The sequence below is a fragment of the Candoia aspera genome, chromosome 12 (genome assembly GCF_035149785.1).
Source record: "Candoia aspera isolate rCanAsp1 chromosome 12, rCanAsp1.hap2, whole genome shotgun sequence".
In the NCBI taxonomy this organism is placed as follows: Eukaryota; Metazoa; Chordata; class Lepidosauria; order Squamata; family Boidae; genus Candoia; species Candoia aspera.
The window spans coordinates 3,080,035-3,095,981 of NC_086164.1; positions in this window are offsets into that span (position 1 = coordinate 3,080,035).

Here is a 15,947-nt window from a genome sequence, read left to right on the forward strand (position 1 = left end):
TCAGCTGAAGAGCTTGCAGTAGAATTATTTTCCTGAAACATGCTTTATTGGGAAGGGGCGGGGTGACTGGTTCAATATGCTGCTGGCAGAATGTTGACTTGTTTAGCAGATGATTCACAAAATGCCAGTTACAGCACAGATCCTCTCCTCGCTGGTTATGCATTTCTGTCTTATGAAGTCAGTTAGGTCAGCTGCTAAAACCCTTAATAGCTAGCCTCCCACATTTTATGAATTAATTCTCTTCTTAAATTAGACTACAAAGCTAGCTATTAAACTGGGTGTAACTTACTTTTAACATTGAAGATCCAAAGAGACAACAAAGACGATAACTGATACTAGAAAGCTGATGAATCCCTACAGACTCATAGTGGAGGTGGCTCTGCAGTCCCCGTCTGGAAGGGCAGAGTCCAGCACAACAGGGGAAATGGAGGTCCATTGTTGTAATAGCTGTGGGTGTGATTCTGTGACACCGCCATCTGTTTTTGGTGGCGCCTGTCATCAAAGCTTGTGGAGGCTTCATAGCACAGGGCTCACCCGCTGGTTCTGTCAGCAGCCGCAGCTTCTAGTTTCCTTGGCTGGATGTCACAGTGGCATAGGGTTTCCTTCACAGCATCTCTGTAGCGCTTGTGTGGATGACCTCAAGGTCTTTCCCAGTCTCCAGGACACCATAGAGCAACTGGCAAGGCATACGGTGGTCGTCCATTCTGATGACGTGTCCCGCCCACCACATCTGGGCTCTGATCATGCTGCCGGACTTCACACGACCCAAGGCCTCCAAGTTGGAGGCACGGTCTTGCCAATGATTGAGCAGACAGTGCGCATGTGAAATTTCTCCAATTGTTTGATGGGCTGTTGGTATAGAGCCCAGTTACCTAGTAAATAATAATAATAATTGAAGACAAATAATCATCCCCCAAGGGCTGTTCTGAAAAGTTCAGTTTTCATCAACTTTCAGAAGACCATAACGGAGGCGGTCAATTTAGCTTTGAGGGTGCTGTTTCCAGGAACTGATGCCAAGATTGAAAAACAATTACTTCTGGCTTCTGAAATTAGGATACCACCACCAGCTTCTCCCAAGAGGATCTCCTCAGATAGGATGACTCAGGATGGAGCAGGTGGACCTGCAGGTACCTCAGTGGCAAGCCATATAGAGTTTCAGAAGTTAAAAGTAGCACTTTGAGTTGCACCTGGGAAAGCAGGTGTAATGAGATCATAGTTATGCATGCCAGCCAACAAACAGGCTGCTGCATTTTGGACTAGTTATAATTTCTGGTTGTTGAGTTTTGTATGGACAATCAAGTTTTAAGAGCAAGATGGGTAGCCAACATATGCAAAGAAGATCCTCATTCCAGACAGTAGGCTGATGTTCAGAGGAGAAAAGACAAGACAATCTATTTTCTTGAGGCCCCAGAGTAAAATTCTTCACACGCTTTTAATTCTCTTCTGTTGATCCTTTGAACATGAAGCTGGGAGAAGCCCTGGTTTAGACAGTGCCAAAACAATATATGCAAAACTCTGTGGATTAATACAACCAGATTTTCCAATCGAGGTGTAGCATGATCCCTATATATGTGTTGTCATTCCTGAATGCTTCAGAGGTCCCAAGAATTTGTAGGCTGTTAAAACTGATCTTCACTATCACCAGCAGGAAATTACAGTAGCTCACTGCACGAAAAGTTCAAACATTTGGGGAAGCGTTTGAAAAGGAATGCATGAGTGAATCACACAGGCAGCCAGTCTACACTACAAAGGTACATGAAACAGACTTAGATGATTAAGGTGCTGGAGCCACAGAGTTACATCAAATTCATTGTGGATGTGAATGTGAAAAAAGGCCAGAACATGGTCACAAAATCTAAATTAGGATGGGCAACCCACACTCCAAAACTAGTAGTGGCTCCCACCTCAAATCTTTTACCTTCTCTGTTATCCTAAGATGGCACCATCAGACTTGTGGCAGAAAATTGGACTCCCCAACATTGTCTTCCTGTAGCTTTTGGGAACTTAAAAAAAAAAAAGGAAAACTGTCTTGGCGTCTCTAATGTAAATGAATCTAAATTTTATGAAAACTCATACCAGTTGATCAGAGTTCCTTATTTCTCAAAGCTTATGGGGGTTCCCTTTGGGATAGAAAATGCTTCTGGGTTTCAGTGGGACTTCTTAAATTGACACAATACTTTTGCAGCAAGCAGAGCTGTTAGATCTCGATGGCCCAGATCAGAGGTGTTCACAGTGTGTGTGGGGTCCAGAAAATCAAGATGGTGGTCATGACCATCTGAAACTGTGCCCTGTTGTTATATAGGTGACACCATGGAGTTGTAAGAAATGGAAATGCCCATTTTCAGAAAATCCCTACCATATTTTAGTACTTTCTGGCTTTTTTCTGAGTGTGTTTTATTGGACTATTCTGGGCTTTAATGGCAGTTATATTTGATTTCAGCAACATCTGTGCAGAACACTTTAACTGATGTTTTATGGGTTTTATTAATGCTTGCTGTTCTATTGCTGCATGTTTTTAATCGTAATTGTATCAAGGCTTTTTACCGAACTGGGTTTTATTCTCATAAACTGGTCTGGGAACACTTCTACAGGTGGCACTGAAAGAGTTTTGGAATCCTGGGACAGTGACCACAACGTCAGAAGGATAATAGAGGTGATGAAGGGTACGGATAATGTTCAGCCAGGAAAATTGGAGAAGAACCAAGGCAGGATACGAAGGAATTGGCAAGCAAGAGAAATCCTGCCAATTGCTGCAAGGAAGATCCCTTAGGGTTGCAGGCAACCTCATGATTTCCTGGAAATCCCTGAAGATCCTTCCGTGGCATTCAGCTCAGGCCATCTATTGTACTTTTTCAAATGCTTACAGGAAGAGAATCTTTCCCTAAGGAGAGTTGTGGAACAAAAGCTGAAGTGTATCAAAAATCTCACTTGGGAAAGCAGAGAAGAAACAGGCTGCTTTCGAGGAAGCTACTCAGCTGGGGGATGCTGACTTCAAAGAGTGAAGCCCTTGGCTAAGGGAGCATTCTAGCTTCCTTGATGCTGAATTCTCTCAGGGCATTCTCTCAGTCTTCTCAGGGTAACTGAGCAGAAATAACTGCCACAGACCCCTCAAATTCCCTCCCTCCCTTCCTCCCTCCCCTTTTTAACCCATCTCTCTTACCCATCTCCCTCCCTTTCTTCCTAGGAGTTTATTTATTTGCCAATATATATTTTCTATTCTCACCCTCAAGGCATTTGAGCTTTGCTAGAGAAGCAGTGACAATCCTCTGCGCACCTTCTTTGGAGTACGTTTCATTGGAAAGCAATAAAATGACTTGGTAAACATACAGAACAAGGGCTTCTGCTGCTCAGCATGGTTTCTAAGCCATTTTCCTTGTGACTACATGATCTATTTCCTCATTAAAGATTATTGGAAATTTTCAGTTTTCAAACATGTACCTCTTTACATGCCTTTCTCCAGATCAGGTATGATAATTAGAGCATATATAGCATGAAAAGATGACAATAAATCTAATTCTTCCTCTCCTCCTCCTCCTCCTCCTCCTCCTCCTCCTCCTCCTCCTCCTCCTCCTCCTCCATCATTCCAGAGGGAATATACAGAAATATCAAATTGCAAATACTCTTAAGTGATTGCAATACACATCAAGATAGGCTCCTTCCTTGTTGAATGTTTAAATTTGCAAACTTTTCCTTGATCTCGCCTTTAGAATTCCAAAGGGAATAAGAATCTGTTATAATCAGCCACCTCCAGGTAGAACTGATTCTTAACCATTCTAAATAATCCCGTGTATCGAATTGCTTTGCAATGCACGCTCACGAAATGAGAAGTATATAAATCTAAACCATCTGGTGCAATGAACATTTATTTATGTATTAAACATTTTATATGTAATTGGTTCTCTTTAATGCTTAGAAATTATAATAGACACAAGGTTTATGCGGGCAATGGCAATTTTAATATTCTGTGCTCACATAAGCTGTAAAAAAATGGGGGACAGTTTCGAGAGATATCTAAACATATTTGCCAAAGTAAATTTTTTTATGCCTTCTTGCTCTGTCTTCTTTGGCAGGTACTTTTGAAATAATTGAATGAGCACCCAACTGTAAACAAGATGGACAATGTTCAGGCAACAGTGAAGTGGGAACCACTTAGTTAATACAAGTTTGGTTCTCTAAAAGCTCTAAAACTGGCAGGAAAGTATTGTGATTATCAATCATTTTTACAGGACTCTGGTTTTGCAAAGATCTCCAGAACCTTTAAGCCTTTTGTTTCTTGTAAGGGCTGATGAATTGATCAATAAAACAACAGTTTTGAAGAAAGTGCTTTTATTTAGGTTGAAGCTGTATATGGTCTTCAGATTGTAAGACAGTGTGCCTTCAGAACATGTGCCCCATCCCTAATCTTAGGAGTTGTGAATCTGAGCTGCAGAGCAACATTTGTTCTTCAATTACAGATTTTTTTTGCATTTATAACCTGGTTGTCTTTTTAAGTCCTCACACTTCCCCAAACACAGTGGGAAATATCTGGCAAAAGTCAAGGAAAAAAGAGAACCTTTTTTGGATGGATGGGAGTTCAAGAAAAGGTGTTAGTTTTTTATTCTTCTACCTCTTTCCCATCCTCTCTGAAAAAGAGCTTCTGAGAACTATAGGCCCTGCTCCAATTGAAATAAATACATTTCAAAGCTTTTCATTGTATTCTTGGACCTAACAGTGGCTTACCCACCTTACAGGGTGTTGTGGCCAAGAGGGTTAAGATGGCTAGGCTATTTTTTTAAAAGGTTTTTTTTAATCCTGCCTCTATTATTTTTATAAATAACTCAAGGTGGGGAACAGACCCAATACTCTTTCCTGCTATTTTCCCCACAACAACAACCCTGTGAGGTGAGTTGGGCTGAGAGAGAGATTTTGGTTTGCTTCTCTTAGATAAATGTTGTAAAAATAAGAGAATGACATTGAATAAATCATGGGATTTATAATTCAAAGGAGTTGTGGCACATATTTTAGACATCATGGAAGAAAGGAAATGTGGGAACTGATATCTGATTTGAGGTGATGGGAACTTAAGTGAGTTGAAGACTCTCTTCAGCTATTCAACTGATGGTAGGGATGAGTATGTTGGAACAATAGTTGGGAAAGTCTTAAAACTGTAGGGTTGGAAGAGCCTGCAGAAGTCATCTAGTGCAACTCCCTGCTCAGTGCAAGATCCATTACAGCAGCTCTGACAGATGACCATCCCGCCTCTGTTTGTGCGTGAAACAGAACTCACCCCTTCAAATGGCAGCCTGTTCCATCGGTTGACCCCACCAGAAAGCTCCTCCTAATGTCTAGCCTGAACTTTCTCCCTCATAATTTTAACCCACAGGTTCTGGTCCTGCCCTCTGGACTAGAGAAAAAACATAAAATAAATGTATAGTTATTTTTCTTCTTCTGTAGGCTAATTCACTTATAATTTAGTTTAATGATAAACTCTATAATTAAATTATAAGGAAACATACTCAGATATTTTAACCATTCCTCATGGGGCTTGGTTTCCAGACCCATCACCATCTAGGTAAATGTGTGGCTAATGCTGATGAATCTTTGTGACCTCTGCTCCTTCATGGAGTGATGAAAACAGACTCAGCATCTGAACTGAGGAACCCTGAGTGTTCTTGTCAGTAGATAAAATTAAAAGGATCTCAGGTAGATGGACCGGCATAGAACAGATATTTTCCTGAGTCTTGGGGAGAGCTGTTGCTACTCAGAGTAAGCAATACCGGCCCATGGAAACCATGATGCTAACAACAATGAGAATGTATTATTTCAGTCCACAGAACTTTGGAGATCATGAATGCCATCTCTGAAAAGATCCTGCTGTAGAACTGCAATGTTCTTGTTGATCGAAGTTGAACAAACTTAGATTGATTTGCTTAGTGCCTATTCAAGCAAACAGATCGATTTCAAGAGTAGCCTCTCCTTAAAAAAAATATACCAGTCAAAAATAATTCCATGGCATTCATCCACAGAAGCTTTAGAAAAGATGCTCTCAATATCAAAGGTTTCTGGATTAGAAGTTTACCATGGGTTATGCTTGTCTCTTGTCTCTGTTTTGGTACTTGGATAACATGCCAAAGAAGTTTCTTACTGGTGCAAAGAGAAAAGAATTGAGTCTTCTGTATTACCAAGTTAACAAATCTCCACTGAGAATTCATGGTTTTGGGATGAAAAAAAACCCCATTCATTTTTCTTTCATCAGTACTCAGCTTAACGGATTATGCTTTAATGACAGGGGGGTTGCAGTTAATTTCCTTTGCATTCAAGAGTCTTGAAATCTTACAAGAAAGTGGAGTGTGTGTGTTAGAAATATAGTAGCTAAAGCACTGTAACTCAAAGGCTTGGTGAAAGCATTTCAAATCCTCCTTTGTAAAAACAAAAACAAAAAGAAACCACATATAAAAGAAAGGAGACAAATTCATGATTGTCTGAAAGCTCCACATGGCTAAAAAGTACTTGATGTTGATATGTCAATGAAGATTCTCAGTCATCCAGGTGGAATTGTCTGTAGGTTGAGTCATGGCAACTGGATTTCTTTCTTTTTGGTGAAACATTTTGCTCCTTGACTGAAGAAGCTGCTTGGACAAGCAGTGAAACGTTTCAACCAAAAAGAAAGAAATCCTGTTGCCAGGACTCAACCTACAGACATACTTGTTGCTGATATATTTTGGATCAACGTTCCCAGTATTTCTAAGCCAAGTCAACTGGCAAAGCTCTTCCTAAATCCTGCATGCATTGGCTCTTTAAATAGGAAGTTTCAAATCTTATTCCTGGTGAGAAATGGTCTTTCCTCCTGTGCTATTTGCACAGGTTTCAGATCTGCAGAAATGTCATAATCCTCCAAACTCCACTCCTAGATACCACCAGGTTCCCTCAAATAGAAGAGCTTTACAGTTCTCTCAAATCAGAGTTGCAAAATGTGTGACCTTCTAGATTTTGCTGGTCTACAACCCCCAGCAGCTACAGCCAGTAAGGCCAATGGTGAAGGATGCTGGGAATTATATGGTGAATGGCTCCATTTAGGAATCTTTTAAGATAAACTATCAACCATATTGGGCACATATCAGATGGAGGATAGTGTTTCTTTGGGGTGGCATATGCATGAGTGAAACTGGATCCAGGCTATATCAAACTTTGTTAATTAATTGCAGCTGAAATAATTAGAACCAGCCTGGAAACAGGTTGAAGGGACACTTTTGTTGTATCTTATCCTAACTGGAGTTTCATGTCTCTGTTCAGATGGAAATTCATGCCTGGGATGGATCCACAATTATTACTTTCAATAATTTGAAAGTATATATTGTGGAACCTGAACAGGAGTCTACCTTGGATTTCAGTAAGTGGTACAGTTTTCATAAACACATTCAGTCCTGAGCATATGTAGATGGAGCTGAGAAAGCCTTGGCTTCAGAGACCTTGGAGAATGATGGTATAGAATGCTGAGCTAGGTTGGAAAGGAATTGGTGTGGTATATGGCACCTTCTTATCTTCTGAGAATATTAGAAACATCCCATCAATTTTTGTTACCTGAACTCCACTGTGGAAGAAAGTGAGATACCAATATACTAAGTAACAAAAGCAAAACCAGAAAGTATATCAAACTTACAATCACAGTGCCAAAGAAGATGAACCTCTAAGACTGGTGGAATATTGATGATGGAAATAATGTTTGATGAATGAAACTGAATGACCAGTTTCATCTTAATCTGAAAGATGGAAGAGCTTAGAAAGAAAGGCATAACTCTGCCATCTTGATCATTTGAATCTCTACTGAAATAGTTGGGCTTGGTGCATCAATGAATGACTAATTGATAGGAGCCCAGCATCCAAAGGATCATTCACATCAGGGAGTTAATTCATCTGTGTGTATATATACACACAGGTACATATATAAAAGCTCTACCTCCTCTTGCACAGATTTTCTTCAAAGCTTCTCTGGGATTTTACTGTGTAGCAAGGGATAACAGTTGACAAATATACACAGCAAAGGAGGACAGCTGGCAAATCATTTTCTTTTCTGTTTGTGAAGGAAGCAGAGAAATTTATACAGGCATGGCCCCTCCTGGGAAACCTGAGTGAGTAGGTAAGGCTATTGGCCAGACTGAAAGAACAGCAATCAAACAGTTATTGGCTGGAAGTTCTTTGGGCTTAGCTCTTGACCAGAAAGGACAAGCACAGATTGACGGATTGTTCTTGGGTGCTCTAGACTAACCAACATATAAGCCAGGGCTGAATTGGTGTCCAGATAGATCTGCCAATATTCCAATATTCGGGATCACACTCATCTAAGGTAGATTGTGAAGGGCTGAGTGATCTAAAGACTGATCAGCTGGAAGAATATGGGAACAGGTTTTGAGATTTAAGCGAGATCTTCTGTACTTGTCCCCTGTATCATCTGCACAGCTTCCTCTGCAAGTCTGTCTCTATAATAGTATGTGGGAATGACCTTGGGAGGCTGGGCCAAGGGATGCAGCCAAGGGAACAGTCAGATAAGAGACAGCACAGCCTGCAGCTGGATAGTGGGCAGGGCAAGAGGCTCTGGAGGGACCCTCCCTAGCTCCTTGGGCCATAAAGTAGACAGTGGGAGATTTGTACTTTCAGACTTGCAAGATTCTGTTAATGTAACCTTACAATGAAGTAGAATTAGCTCATCTGGTCATGTTTCCTGTCTGGTCTACCTGGGAAGGCTGACAGTTTCTGTGCTTTCATAGTCTGTACCAACTATAGGTAGAAAACCACTGGTGTGATTGCTCCATCCACTGGCTTCCAAGCCCAATTGCTTATAAAAAAAACAAGTCCTTATAAAAAACTCCAGTTTGAGGCCTCGTGACTCAATCTGAGCAATTCATGAGAAGGTGAGGAGGTTCTGGAGGTATGAAGAATTGAGCTTGGACTCTTCCATAGACAAAACAGATTCTGTTAGTGAGAATTCTGGTTCTCATGTCTCTGCATAAAACAGCTGATTTAAACAGGAATCAGGAATCAGTCTCATCCTGGTTCACAATTCTGGATCATCCAACTCACAATTACCTAAAATGTTGCCCAAGGTTTCAGATAGAGGAGCTTCTCAGTGCTATCTGGAGTTGCCAAATATCATTCTAACAATGAAAGCCCCATCTGGAAGCTTCCTATAATACCTATGACAAAAAGGAAGCAGCTTGGATTCAGAATGCCCTTTTACTTTTTGTTATGCCAACCCATTTTCCATATCTATCTTCCCAAAATCGAATGAGAAATCAACAGGAAGAAAAATTAGTCAAGAAGAGATCAGATTATATATTTGCAAAAAATCTTGGTCTCCCCACTGCTATAAAGGCAGTATTCCTTTTACTAATATGCATCACACACATACATACCACAACCCCAAGGCTTCAGGATAAGATGACTGACCTCTCCGCAATTTATTTCCTGAGTCAAGAATTTATAATAATTCCTCTTGGGGAGGGCTGGAAAAAACATACACAAATTTTCTTACCTGCAAACACTTCTGAGGAGGATGTAATTAGCCTGCCCAAAATAGAAACATTCTCCTTTTTAAGAACTTCATTTGAAGCAGATATTTAATTAAAGAGAATTTCAAAGTCAAGATGCCAAAAGACGAAGAAAAGTTGTCTTCTGCCTCTGCCAAGTAGAGAACACTTGCTTCTTGGATGCTCAACAGATACGTCTGATCTTTAAAAACTTGGTTGCCTTGTTCTAGGATTCCCCAAAGCTATTTTTTCCAGCTGTCTAAAAGTATACACAAATGCAGGAATTGAGCATATGGAGAAAGGCATAAGAATCTGAAGACCACGATGACCCATTTTGTCTAGGTTGTCCTCTGTGGAAGACGTTTCAGATATTCTGCCTCCTTTTCAGGATGCTTAGAACCTCTTAGATGAGTTACATCATGGTGAAATACACTGGTGCAAACTGCTTTGATCAACAGAGATGATATAAAAGGTGAAACCTCTTTAGAATTGAATCCAATTTCTGGTGACCTGATAGACATGCCTATACAGTGTTCTTGGCAACAATATGGAAGTGTTCTACCCCGGATGTCTTTTGGGATTTTCTCCTTCCCAGTCTAGCCTATATCCATGTCCCAGGCAAGCACTAACCACCTCTGACTCTGTTTAGCTTTTTTGAAATAAATCAAGCAGAACTAGGTGTTACCCCCTAGGTAGGGGTGCTGATGGGAAGTTTGTCCTCCTGTTTGCAAGCCGGCCTTTGTCTTTTGTCCCTCTGTTGTTCCTTCTGTCCTTTGGAAACATTTATGAACATGAATATGTTGGATGACTTGACCTGCATCTGAAATTCATTTTTATTTTTATTTTTTTGTAGTTTGGTTTCCAACATTGTAGAATATTGCATTGCAGAAAAAGCAGCGTAAAAGTCATATTCAAGTTCAGTCACCCAATGGGGCACAATCACTCCTGGTGTGAAAGGCATCACTCCCAAAACCAAATGGAATGAAGTGCTTTGATTGATCGGTTGATTGATTGATTACCCCATAGGCCTTCTGCTGCAGATATTTCTATCCCAACAGATTATCCCTGTTCACATAAAGTGAAGTAAAGCATGGCCCATTGACTTCTAAAAGCATAATGTAGAATTCTCTAAAACTGCAGCTATTCACCATCTTCACTGTATATTAGAAGTCTAATCCGGACATAGTTTTTCTACACCACGCAGCTGTTACTTCCTGACTGAAAAGGTACTAGGGAGGAATCTCTCATGGGTCTCAGCCTTTCCTTCTCACAAAAACTCAAGCTTTCCTGGTTAAAAGAGAATCCAGGGGGAATTCATCTACACCTCTGGAATGCTGCCTGCATGAATTCCTGCCCTGATCCTGCAGTGAGGATTATAGTCCTCTTGATGAAATAAGCTGCTGTCTTCCTCGGAAGAGGGAGTGGATGATAGTTAGCCAGCCAGGAAGCGGCATTTACTCAGCTGAAAGATACAAAAGCAGATTGTTTCACAAGGCAGGCTCTGAGCAGTTGCAGTGGCTCTGAATGTACACATTTTAGCACGGTCAGTCTCAAATGGCGGGATAGAAAGAAAAGGGGAAAAAACGGTAATAGCTGGGGAAAGAAAGCATTAAAATTCTATAGCCTACCTCTGTAACCGGCATGTTCGAATCCACTTGAAGGAAGATAAATGGATGTACACATTTTCAGTCACTTCTGCCTTAGCATGTTATTTAATGTTAATTGCATTTCAGTTTAATGGAAGACAGTTTCATTTCCATTCAATTAGCGTGGCAGTTCTCCTAATATTTTGCTACCCTCCTTTTCTAGTACACATTGCTGAAACAGTAGGAACAGTGAGGTTTTTTCTCCCCAGTGCCAAGAGTGGATTCCTAGAAATTACTTTTTTTTAAAAAAAATTGCTCTGAAGTAACTCAGTTTAATTTAGTTGTTTGGCACTCCTTTCATTTTCTTCTAACGGTTTCATCTCACCCTGCAAGGAGCAAAGAAAAATGAAGCAAAATGATAGAAAGCGGGAACAAAAATGACAAGATGAGAAGGATTTCATGATGTGAGGCAGAAATAGGTAAAGATGCCCTTGAATTGAACTCCACTCTTGATCTGTGCAGTATTCTTGGCAGAGTTAATTTCTAACTTTCTTTCCAGCCTAGGCAACAGTTCTGGAATTCACAGGTGCCCTGATATCCTTAGGCATGTGTGCAAGCCATGATGTTGCCACTCATATCATGACTTCACTGTGCAAATGATGTACTTTGAGCGAATTGCATAATTGCCTCCCCGCCTACCCATACCCAAGTATTAGCCAAGCCAATCCTGCTTATTTTTTGAGATTAGCCAAGGTCAGCTTGGTGCCTCCACTACTGAAGCCTAGGTAGTCTCAAACAGAGGTCTGGAGAGCATCATAAGGTGCTTCCGTTTTGGAGATGTGTATCTATCTGTCCATCCCTCTCATCCTATTGATCATCACCAAATCATGCTTCTACCCATATTGGCAGAGGGAATAATCAGTTCTCCCTCCTCTGTTCTAATGTAATATAAAACAACACGGCTAAATTGGACGTGGCAACACACCATCTTCACTGGCTCTCAGAACATTTATTGATCCAACTCAAGGAGCTCATTTTGACCTTAAAGCCTTTCCATAGCTTGGAGACAAGTGGTTTGCCTTGACTTTGAGATCTTTGAAGGGGGTTGTCCATGTGCCATCACTGGATGCTCTGCGTGGGGACTCTAAGTGGCAAGGCCTTTCAGTGGTGATACCTTAGCTGCAGAACGTCCTCTGAAGAAATGTTCTCCCAGCACTTATTTTGCTATCATTTCACTTCGAAGGCCTTTCAGTTTCCTCAGGTTTGCTTAATCCTTAAGTCTGTTTCCAGATCACAACTTCCATACTCTTATTATTTTAAAAGTCTAGATTTATCTCTTGATGGGAGCCATCCTGAGAACTTTGTTGTTGGATGGCCCATGAATACGATTAATAAAGAAAGAAGTCAAGGGGTAATGAAGGGCTGAAGCTTGCAGCTGTCATGTGCAAGACGTCCACATCCTTTGCAACACAGCTTGAAATCATTTGTTTCAACAGATGAAGAATTTGGGAATCTAACTGCCTGGTGCTTAATTTTTTTTAAAAAAACAACCAAACAAAATTGTACAATACAGTGCAGTGGGATAAATGCCAAACACACCCCAAGCTTATTTGTATAAATCTCCTTAAATGAAAGCAGAGGAAATAAGGTGCAATCAAAGGATGGGGTGGTGTTTGATTATTTCGTTGCATTATCATCTTGCATCTGAGCTGAATTATAGTTATTTTAAAGTCACATTGCTGTCACATTAGAACAGCATGGTACAACCCATATGCCATGGGAGTGTTTATTTTCTGAGTCTTCTTTTGAAGGTGCTGGCAGTACAATGTTTTGCCTTTATTAATGTATCTAAGAAGAAGGAAAACAAAGTTGACTATATTCTTGATCGCACCAGGGAAAATGTTATTCCCACACCTATCAGATATCAGGTAATAAGTGGTGAACTTTGCAAAATTGCTTTAGTTCACGAATGAAGAAGACGACAAAAACAAAGGAGGGAAGAAGGAAATAATAAAAATGAGGTGACAGTTTGCTGAAAATTGGACTCGTGTTATGTGCTCGCACTTCTGCTTCTTCACTGTACTGCATCTACAAAGAATCTTGTTGATTGGAACAATTCTTCTGGGAAAGCTATATACAGGAGATAAAGACACTTGGCATTATCCTTACCCCAAAGCAGTGTTTCTCAGCCTTGGCAACTTGAAGATGTGTGGACTTCAACTCCCAGAATCTGGGAGTTGAAGTCCACGGATCTTCAATCTGCCAAGGTTGAGAAACACTGCCCCAAAGGAACAGAAGAGATTCTGTGGCTAGAATGACCCTCTCCTGCAACCTCTGTCCTGTCCTCTTTTGGGGTCTAAAGGCCAATAGAGAGAGTTAAACTCAGATGAACCCCCCCAGTTGCTTCCAGATGATATGAGGAACCCAATTAAGCTAAACAAAACGTTTGCATTCTTGCTTACAATTGTGCTTAGGCTGCCCAATTAAGTCATTGTTATAAATGGGTTTATGGCATAATTATAGTTAAAGTAAGGTTGCATCAAACCTGTGCTATGATTTGGGCAAAAAGTTGGTCAATCCACAATTGCTCAATCTATCACATTTTGTAAAGAAGTTTGGGGAAAAGAGAGATGAGGAGGCTCTTTTCAAACACCACTGCATCAAAATATTCATCTTTTCAAATTCTCAACAGTCCATGGCTCAGAGGCACATGATCCTTGATGCAGTAGATGAAATGAATCCATCCTCATTCAGAACAGTATTTTCTAGCTTTCCTGTAAAGGAAGGGGAAGAAAAGTCTAGAACAAGATCAAACTTGGCAACTGTGAGATGTGTGGACTTCAACTCCCAGATGCTGGTTGGGGAATTCTGCTCCAAGAAATCTTCCACTTGGGCCTTTTCTGAAATATTATAAAACTCTGTGGTCCCAAATGTGGAATTTCTCTTTGAGAGAAAGCCATGGCCCTATAAAGATCGCATATAATGGTGGAATGTTTGTTACCCTTAGCTTTCACAAACTGAATTTTGTAGGCACCAATTCTTAATTGAAATTTTGTAATAATTGCTAACACTGTAAGCTAAAGGAGTGATTATCTGAAATGTCAGGTCCTCCCCTGCTTTCCTTATGAGTCACAAAGAGAAGGTAAAATGTCAGCCTTCTGTAAAGCTCCTACAGGCACAGTGATCACGTTCATTTGCCAGAGTTTGTAATATCTTTATTATAATTACATTTACTAAGACATGGGATTAAAACATTCTCTCCCCATTGAAAACAAATCAGAGTACATAGCCGCACAGAACGTCATCGCCAAACGGGGTACAGCAAATGGGTGTTCTCTGTGTTTTAGGAAACCAATGATGAGAATGTTCTACAATTTAAATGTGGACAGAAACATTGTTTCACCAGAGAACCTGCCCACAGCATTGTAGAGCAGAAGGAAAAAAGAGAAAATCATTGTTGTAACTGAGCGGAAAAGAATATCCATGGGATGCTGAAAATCCAGTGAGGATATATACTGTCAGCATATATTCACAATACAACCATAGCCAAGTTCAAGCAGGAATGGCTCCCTTATATTCACTGCAAAACAGGACAAGGCAAATTTAGACCTCTGGTATATGATTTTTAGGATTTAAATAGAAGCCAACAACAATGACTAATGTTTAATGCAAAGTTTAAATATTTAAATTGTGGCTAGAAGTTGGGGATACAAACGGGAGGGAGGGGAGAGAGTCATTTATCTTTTCCTTTTTATTATTTTTGAAAAGCCTAAATATAGTAATCCTTTTGTTTCTTTGTTTTATCTGGGTTTTTCCACCCTACTTTCTTTACATTTCAGTATTTTAACACACACAGACATATATACCTACACATACATATTTGTGCTTTCAAGTCAGTGCTGAGTCCTGGTGACTGACTGTTTAAGTCCCTGCAGTTTTCTTGGCAGCATTTTTCAGAAATGGTTAGCCTTTGCCTTCTTCTTCCTAAGGTTAAGAGAGAGAGAGACTGGCTCAAGGTCACCCAGCTGGACAAACAGTATATATAAATCCAGTGAGGAACAGGGAAGACAAAAGTGCATTTGATTGATCAGGAGGATGAGACCCAACACTAGGAAATGGAATCTAAGGTTATCATGAGAATGCGGAAACAGCTTTGCAGCAAGTTGGTCCAGCCCATCTCAGTTTAGCAGTGCTAAGGAGTCCAAGTTCCAAGGATAAAAAAGGTGGAAAACCCTAGGAAACTAGGTTAAGAGAAATAGGTTAAAATGGGTTAAAGAAATGGGGATTCAGGAGACAGGAACCCCAACTAGAAACAAAGGTCAGGAAGATTTGCATACTTTTTGGTATGAAGGATACAGTGAAATGAATTCAACTGCATTTGTAGTAACCCATGAAATCGTTGGGGGCAAACTTTCAGTTTTTAAAATCCAGTCCAGTCACAAAGTTTAGCTGAGTTCCTGGAAGTTTAGCCCTGAATGTGAGCTGCTGAAATGAAAAGAGAGGGAAAAAAAACAAGTGTGATGTTCAAATGTTCATTTCTGGAAGGACCTTGGTGATTTTCTGACAGCTTGGATCTCCTTGTTTAATCTGCAAAGTCGCCAACGTTGTTTTGTTTAACACCCAGCATGCGTGATATCGGCCATTTATACCGCATCACGTCTTGTTGCGATTCATTGTCTGGGAAATAAATTCTAAAGCAAATGTTCAAGCCCTCTCAATTTAGCTGTCAAAAGGATTTCCGAAACTGCCAGCGTCATCCATATAAATACAAACAAATGAAATTTATAAGCCTATAACTTCTCAAATGCTGGATTATTGCATGCTATTTAGCATCCGTTCAGACAGTTGGGTAATTAGT